Here is an 8025-nt window from a genome sequence, read left to right as displayed (position 1 = left end):
CACAAGGCTGGAGTGAGAGGGTGCCGTAAACATTGATCATTTGTCAATCCAAGTAATAAGTGTTTCTTTCTCTCTCCAAGTAGTGAATGTTTAAGTTTATATCGAGGCTGTATTTATAGCCTTTATAGACATGGTGTAAGTAAAATGCCCTTTGTCATTGATTCATGTACGTATACAGTACCAGTCAAAAGTCTCCAAGAAGGAGAGTGATGGTGCTGCATCAGATGACCTGGCCTCCACAATCACCTGACCTCAACCCAATTGAGATGGTTTGGGATGAGTTGGACCACAGAGTGAAGGAAAAGCAGCCAACAAGTGCTCAGCATATGTGGGAACTCCTTCAAGACTGTTGGAAAAGCATTCCTCATGAAACTGGTTGAGAGAATGCCAAGAGTGTGCAAAGCTGTCATCAAGGCAAACGGGTGGCTACTTTGAAAAATCTCAAATATAAAATATATTTTGATTTGTTTAAACACTTTTTTGGTTACTACATGATTCCATAAGTGTTATTTCATACTTTTGTTCTCTTCACTATTATTCTACAATGTAGAAAACATTTTTTTTAAATAAAGAAAAACCCTTGAATGAATAGATGAGTCCAAACTCTTGACTGGTACTGTATGTATATTTTATAGTTATAACCCTTAACTAATACTGTTTACATGTGTGAATATCATTGTCTTATAGAACCACAGCAATAAGATTCCAAGTATCTTTCAGGTTACCAAACACAGCTGTGTGTGTGTGTGTGTGTGTGTGTGTGTGTGTGTGTGTGTGACTGTGTGACTATCAAGAGTACCGTGATGGGCCTGAACATCATGTTCTAACCAGAAAGCACTATAGAGGACAGAACCACACCAATCAGTTGTACAGTAAGTATATAACGGGTGAGGACATTCACAGCCGACCACTCAGACGGGTGAGGGCAGCCGACTGCTCAGACAGGTGACGGCAGCCGACTGCTCAGACAGGTGACGGCAGCCGACTGCTCAGACAGGTGACGGCAGCCGACTGCTCAGACAGGTGACGGCAGCCGACTGCTCAGACAGGGGAGGACAGCAGACAGGTGAGGGCAGCAGACGGGTGAGGGCAGCCGACCGCTCAGACGGGTGAGGACAGCCGGCCGCTCAGACAGGTGAGGACAGCCGACTGCTCAGACAGGTGAGACGGCAGCCGACTGCTCAGACAGGGGAGGGCAGCCGACTGCTCAGACAGGGGAGGGCAGCCGACTGCTCAGACAGGGAGGGCAGCCGACTGCTCAGACAGGGAGGGCAGCCGACTGCTCAGACAGGTGAGACGGCAGCCGACTGCTCAGACAGGGGAGGGCAGCAGACTGCTCAGACAGGGGAGGACAGCAGACTGCTCAGACAGGGGAGGGCAGCCGACTGCTCAGACAGGGGAGGGCAGCCGACTGCTCAGACAGGTGAGGGCAGCAGACAGGGGAGGACAGCCGACTGCTCAGACAGGTGAGACGGCAGCCGACTGCTCAGACAGGTGAGGACAGCCGACTGCTCAGACAGGTGAGGACAGCCGACTGCTCAGACAGGTGAGGACAGCCGACTGCTCAGACAGGTGAGGACAGCCGACTGCTCAGACAGGGGAGGACAGCCGACTGCTCAGACAGGTGAGGACAGCCGACTGCTCAGACAGGGGAGGGCAGCCGACTGCTCAGACAGGTGAGGACAGCCGACTGCTCAGACAGGTGAGGACAGCCGACTGCTCTGACAGGGGAGGGCAGCCGACTGCTCAGACAGGTGAGGACAGCCGACTGCTCAGACAGGTGAGGACAGCCGACTGCTCAGACAGGTGAGGACAGCCGACTGCTCTGACAGGTGAGACGGTAGCCGACTGCTCAGACAGGTGAGGGCAGCAGACAGGTGAGGACAGCCGACTGCTCTGACAGGTGAGACGGCAGCCGACTGCTCAGACAGGTGAGGACAGCCGACTGCTCAGACAGGTGAGGACAGCCGACTGCTCAGACAGGTGAGGGCAGCAGACAGGTGAGGACAGCCGACTGCTCAGACAGGTGAGACGGCAGCCGACTGCTCTGACAGGTGAGGACAGCCAACTGCTCTGACAGGTGAGGGCAGCAGACAGGTGAGGACAGCCGACTGCTCTGACAGGTGAGGACAGCCGACAGATCAGACAGGTGAGGACAGCCGACAGATCAGACAGGTGAGGACAGCCGACAGCTCAGACAGGTGAGGACAGCCGACAGCTCAGACAGGTGAGGGCAGCAGACAGGTGAGGACAGCCGACTGCTCTGACAGGTGAGGGCAGCAGACAGGTGAGGACAGCCGACTGCTCTGACAGGTGAGGACAGCCGACAGATCAGACAGGTGAGGACAGCCGACAGCTCAGACAGGTGAGGGCAGCAGACAGGTGAGGACAGCCGACTGCTCTGACAGGTGAGGACAGCCGACTGCTCTGACAGGTGAGGGCAGCCGACTGCTCAGACAGGTGAGGGCAGCCGACTGCTCAGACAGGTGAGGGCAGCCGACTGCTCAGACAGGTGAGGGCAGCCGACTGCTCAGACAGGTGAGGACAGCCGACTGCTCAGACAGGTGAGGGCAGCCGACTGCTCAGACAGGTGAGGACAGCCGACAGCTCAGACAGGTGAGGGCAGCAGACAGGTGAGGACAGCCGACTGCTCTGACAGGTGAGGACAGCCGACTGCTCTGACAGGTGAGGGCAGCCGACTGCTCAGACAGGTGAGGGCAGCCGACTGCTCAGACAGGTGAGGGCAGCCGACTGCTCAGACAGGTGAGGACAGCCGACTGCTCAGACAGGTGAGGACAGCCGACAGCTCAGACAGGTGAGGACAGCCGACAGCTCAGACAGGTGAGGGCAGCCGACTGCTCAGACAGGTGAGGACAGCCGACAGCTCAGACAGGTGAGGGCAGCCGACTGCTCAGACAGGTGAGGACAGCCGACAGCTCAGACAGGTGAGGGCAGCCGACTGCTCAGACAGGTGAGGACAGCAGACAGCTCAGACAGGTGAGGACAGCCGACAGCTCAGACAGGTGAGGGCAGCCGACTGCTCAGACAGGTGAGGACAGCCAACTGCTCTGACAGGTGAGGGCAGCAGACAGGTGAGGACAGCCGACTGCTCTGACAGGTGAGGACAGCCGACAGATCAGACAGGTGAGGACAGCCGACAGCTCAGACAGGTGAGGACAGCCGACAGCTCAGACAGGTGAGGGCAGCAGACAGGTGAGGACAGCCGACTGCTCTGACAGGTGAGGACAGCCGACAGCTCAGACAGGTGAGGACAGCCGACAGATCAGACAGGTGAGGACAGCCGACAGCTCAGACAGGTGAGGGCAGCAGACAGGTGAGGACAGCCGACAGATCAGACAGGTGAGGACAGCCGACTGCTCTGACAGGTGAGGGCAGCAGACAGGTGAGGACAGCCGACAGCTCAGACAGGTGAGGACAGCCGACAGATCAGACAGGTGAGGACAGCCTACAGCTCAGACAGGTGAGGGCAGCAGACAGGTGAGGACAGCCGACTGCTCTGACAGGTGAGGACAGCCGACTGCTCTGACAGGTGAGGGCAGCCAACTGCTCAGACAGGTGAGGGCAGCCGACTGCTCAGACAGGTGAGGGCAGCCGACTGCTCAGACAGGTGAGGGCAGCCGACTGCTCAGACAGGTGAGGGCAGCCGACTGCTCAGACAGGTGAGGACAGCCGACTGCTCAGACAGGTGAGGGCAGCCGACTGCTCAGACAGGTGAGGGCAGCAGACAGGTGAGGACAGCCGACTGCTCTGACAGGTGAGGACAGCCGACTGCTCTGACAGGTGAGGACAGCCGACTGCTCAGACAGGTGAGGGCAGCCGACTGCTCAGACAGGTGAGGGCAGCCGACTGCTCAGACAGGTGAGGACAGCCGACAGCTCAGACAGGTGAGGACAGCCGACAGCTCAGACAGGTGAGGACAGCCGACAGCTCAGACAGGTGAGGACAGCCGACAGCTCAGACAGGTGAGGGCAGCCGACTGCTCAGACAGGTGAGGACAGCCGACAGCTCAGACAGGTGAGGGCAGCCGACTGCTCAGACAGGTGAGGACAGCCGACAGCTCAGACAGGTGAGGGCAGCCGACTGCTCAGACAGGTGAGGGCAGCCGACTGCTCAGACAGGTGAGGACAGCCGACAGCTCAGACAGGTGAGGGCAGCAGACAGGTGAGGACAGCCGACAGCTCAGACAGGTGAGGACAGCCGACAGCTCAGACAGGTGAGGACAGCAGACAGGTGAGGGCAGCCGACTGCTCAGACAGGTGAGGGCAGCAGACAGGTGAGGACAGCCGACAGCTCAGACAGGTGAGGGCAGCAGACAGGTGAGGGCAGCCGACTGCTCAGACAGGTGAGGGCAGCAGACTGCTCAGACAGGTGAGGACAGCCGACTGCTCAGACAGGTGAGGACAGCCGACAGCTCAGACAGGTGAGGACAGCCGACAGCTCAGACAGGTGAGGGCAGCCGACTGCTCAGACAGGTGAGGACAGCCGACAGCTCAGACAGGTGAGGGCAGCCGACTGCTCAGACAGGTGAGGACAGCCGACAGCTCAGACAGGTGAGGACAGCCGACAGCTCAGACAGGTGAGGACAGCCGACAGCTCAGACAGGTGAGGGCAGCCGACTGCACAGACAGGTGAGGACAGCCGACAGCTCAGACAGGTGAGGGCAGCCGACTGCTCGGACAGCCGACTGCTCAGACAGGTGAGGGCAGCAGACAGGTGAGGGCAGCCGACTGCTCAGACAGGTGAGGGCAGCCGACAGCTCAGACAGGTGAGGGCAGCCGACTGCTCAGACAGGTGAGGGCAGCCGACTGCTCAGACAGGTGAGGACAGCCGACTGCTCAGACAGGTGAGGACCGCCGACTGCTCAGACAGGTGAGGGCAGCCGACTGCTCAGACAGGTGAGGGCAGCAGACAGGTGAGGACAGCCGACTGCTCTGACAGGTGAGGACAGCCGACTGCTCTGACAGGTGAGGACAGCCGACTGCTCAGACAGGTGAGGGCAGCCGACTGCTCAGACAGGTGAGGACAGCCGACTGCTCAGACAGGTGAGGACAGCCGACAGCTCAGACAGGTGAGGACAGCCGACAGCTCAGACAGGTGAGGACAGCCGACAGCTCAGACAGGTGAGGACAGCCGACAGCTCAGACAGGTGAGGGCAGCCGACTGCTCAGACAGGTGAGGACAGCCGACAGCTCAGACAGGTGAGGGCAGCCGACTGCTCAGACAGGTGAGGACAGCCGACAGCTCAGACAGGTGAGGGCAGCCGACTGCTCAGACAGGTGAGGGCAGCCGACTGCTCAGACAGGTGAGGACAGCCGACAGCTCAGACAGGTGAGGGCAGCAGACAGGTGAGGACAGCCGACAGCTCAGACAGGTGAGGACAGCCGACTGCTCAGACAGGTGAGGACAGCAGACAGGTGAGGGCAGCAGACGGGTGAGGACAGCAGACAGGTGAGGACAGCCGACGGCTCAGACAGGTGAGGGCAGCAGACGGGTGAGGACAGCCGACAGGTGAGGACAGCCGACTGCTCAGACAGGTGAGGGCAGCAGACTGCTCAGACAGGTGAGGACAGCCGACAGGTGAGGACAGCCGACAGCTCAGACAGGTGAGGGCAGCCGACAGCTCAGACAGGTGAGGGCAGCCGACAGCTCAGACAGGTGAGGGCAGCCGACTGCTCAGACAGGTGAGGACAGCCGACAGCTCAGACAGGTGAGGACAGCCGACAGCTCAGACAGGTGAGGACAGCCGACAGCTCAGACAGGTGAGGGCAGCCGACTGCACAGACAGGTGAGGACAGCCGACAGCTCAGACAGGTGAGGGCAGCCGACTGCTCGGACAGCCGACTGCTCAGACAGGTGAGGGCAGCAGACAGGTGAGGGCAGCCGACTGCTCAGACAGGTGAGGGCAGCAGACAGCTCAGACAGGTGAGGGCAGCCGACTGCTCAGACAGGTGAGGGCAGCAGACAGGTGAGGGCAGCCGACTGCTCAGACAGGTGAGGGCAGCCGACTGCTCAGACAGGTGAGGGCAGCCGACTGCTCAGACAGGTGAGGACAGCCGACTGCTCAGACAGGTGAGGACAGCCGACTGCTCAGACAGGTGAGGGCAGCCGACTGCTCAGACAGGTGAGGACAGCCGACAGCTCAGACAGGTGAGGGCAGCCGACTGCTCAGACAGGTGAGGGCAGCCGACTGCTCAGACAGGTGAGGACAGCCGACTGCTCAGACAGGTGAGGACAGCCGACTGCTCAGACAGGTGAGGGCAGCAGACAGGTGAGGACAGCCGACTGCTCTGACAGGTGAGGACAGCAGACAGCTCAGACAGGTGAGGGCAGCCGACAGCTCAGACAGGTGAGGACATACCAGCCAGCCATTCTTATATGGCCCTTAAGACGGATTTAGCGAACAACAGTTTTTTACATGGTCTGTAAATTCTGTGGATTTAACAACCAATACATTTTACAGCTTGGTGCTCCGGTAACGCTTTCCGTGCGGCAGCAGAGATAAATGAATAGGATGGCTGGAGTATTTGACCATTTTAGGGCTTTCCTCTGACACCGTTTGGTAAGGAGGTCCTGGATGGTAGGAAATCACATTTAAAAAATGATTTGAAGCTCCTGCCCCAGTGATGTACTGGGCTGTATACTGGGCCGTATGCACTACCCTGTGTAGAGCCTTGCGGTCGGATGCTGAGCACTTGCTCTCGATTGTGCAGCTTTTGACATTTTTGAGGATCTGAGGACCCATGCCAAATCTTTTCAGTCTACTGAGGGGGAAAAAGTGTCGTACCCTCTTCACAACTGTCTTGGTGTGTTTGGACCATGCTAGTTGGTTGGTGATGTGGACCCGCTACACTACAGCCCCGTTGATGTTAATTGTGGCGTACTTTGCCCTCCTCTTCCTGTAGTCCACGATCATCTCCTTTGTTTTGATCACGTTGATGAAGAGGGCGTTGCCCTGGCACCACACTGCCAGGTCTCTGACCTCCTCCCTATGGCCAGCAGGCTCAAGACAATATCCATAATGACTATAGAGGAAGTATTAACACTTCCAAGACCCTATGGTCAGATGTCTTTTTATAAAGATGTCATGGGAAGAAACGGAATCCAAGTTTCTGGTGAGTGCAGGGGAGAAAGAACCAGTGGAGGCAGCAACAGGTTGGTAGCAGGTAGAGGGGGACAAGGAGGGATTGGGCAATCTCATCCAGGTGTCAGGCCAGTGTGTCCTCAGCTGCGGTCCAAGATCCTCAGGCCCTCTGGAAGGGGAGACAGGATGATACAATTTGACGTACCAATTAGGATCTGGATAAAAAATACTTGTAATCAGTTATAGAACTCATTGCCCTTTATGGTAGTGAGGTCTGGGGTCCGCTCACCAACCAAGAATTCACAAAACAGGACAAACACCGATTTGAGACTCTGCATGCAGGATTCTGCAAAAAAAATAAAAGCTGAAATAAATCATTCTCTCTACTAATTATTCTGACATTTCACATTCTTAAAATAAAGTGGTGATCCTAACTGACCTAAAACAGGGAATTTTTACTTGGTTTAAATGTCAGGAATTCTGAAAAACTGAGTTTAAATGTATTTGGCTAAGGTGTATGTAAACTTCCGACTTCAACTGTATGTCCTGTTCCTCAGTATCTTAGTTGGTAGCACATGGCGCTTGAGTCGTGGGTGTTCCTTTAACCAAAAGACATGGGAGTTCCTTAAAACCAGTTGAGCTGACAGACGTTTTGCACTGTTTCGCTATGGTTTTAGTCATCAGTCTAGCAAGAAAGTAATATTGATTAATGTAGTGGTGATCATATGAAATGTTTCTGCTAGCAACGTAAAACAAATGTTTGATATCCACACAAAATTACTTCTTTACTTATTTTAGGTTTAGGGAAGTGTGTAGGTCGCATTGTTTATCGAAGAGCTATGAAAGTTATGTATTAATTAAGACCCACCTGCTTGAGACAAATTCAGCGATTACTTTGCTAAGTCTGTGGCATGAAGCAGTAG

General features: G+C 56.3%; 2 long non-coding RNA genes across 2 annotated transcripts; both read left to right on the top strand.

The window, feature by feature from the left end:
* Positions 1-1660: 1660 nt before the first annotated feature.
* On the top strand, positions 1661-3539 carry LOC127915821 (uncharacterized). The gene is made up of 3 exons (XR_008092362.1): positions 1661-1832; positions 2383-2815; positions 3525-3539. It is a non-coding gene; the product is annotated as an uncharacterized LOC127915821 (long non-coding RNA).
* A 2461-nt stretch (positions 3540-6000) lies between these two features.
* On the top strand, positions 6001-6498 carry LOC127915822 (uncharacterized). The gene is made up of 3 exons (XR_008092363.1): positions 6001-6116; positions 6221-6289; positions 6368-6498. It is a non-coding gene; the product is annotated as an uncharacterized LOC127915822 (long non-coding RNA).
* The last annotated feature ends 1527 nt before the right edge of the window (positions 6499-8025 follow it).

The sequence above is a fragment of the Oncorhynchus keta genome, chromosome 35, assembly GCF_023373465.1.
Source record: "Oncorhynchus keta strain PuntledgeMale-10-30-2019 chromosome 35, Oket_V2, whole genome shotgun sequence".
Taxonomy (NCBI): domain Eukaryota; kingdom Metazoa; phylum Chordata; class Actinopteri; order Salmoniformes; family Salmonidae; genus Oncorhynchus; species Oncorhynchus keta.
The sequence above is the reverse complement of the archived record's forward strand: the minus strand, read 5'-3'. Positions and strand labels throughout refer to the sequence as shown.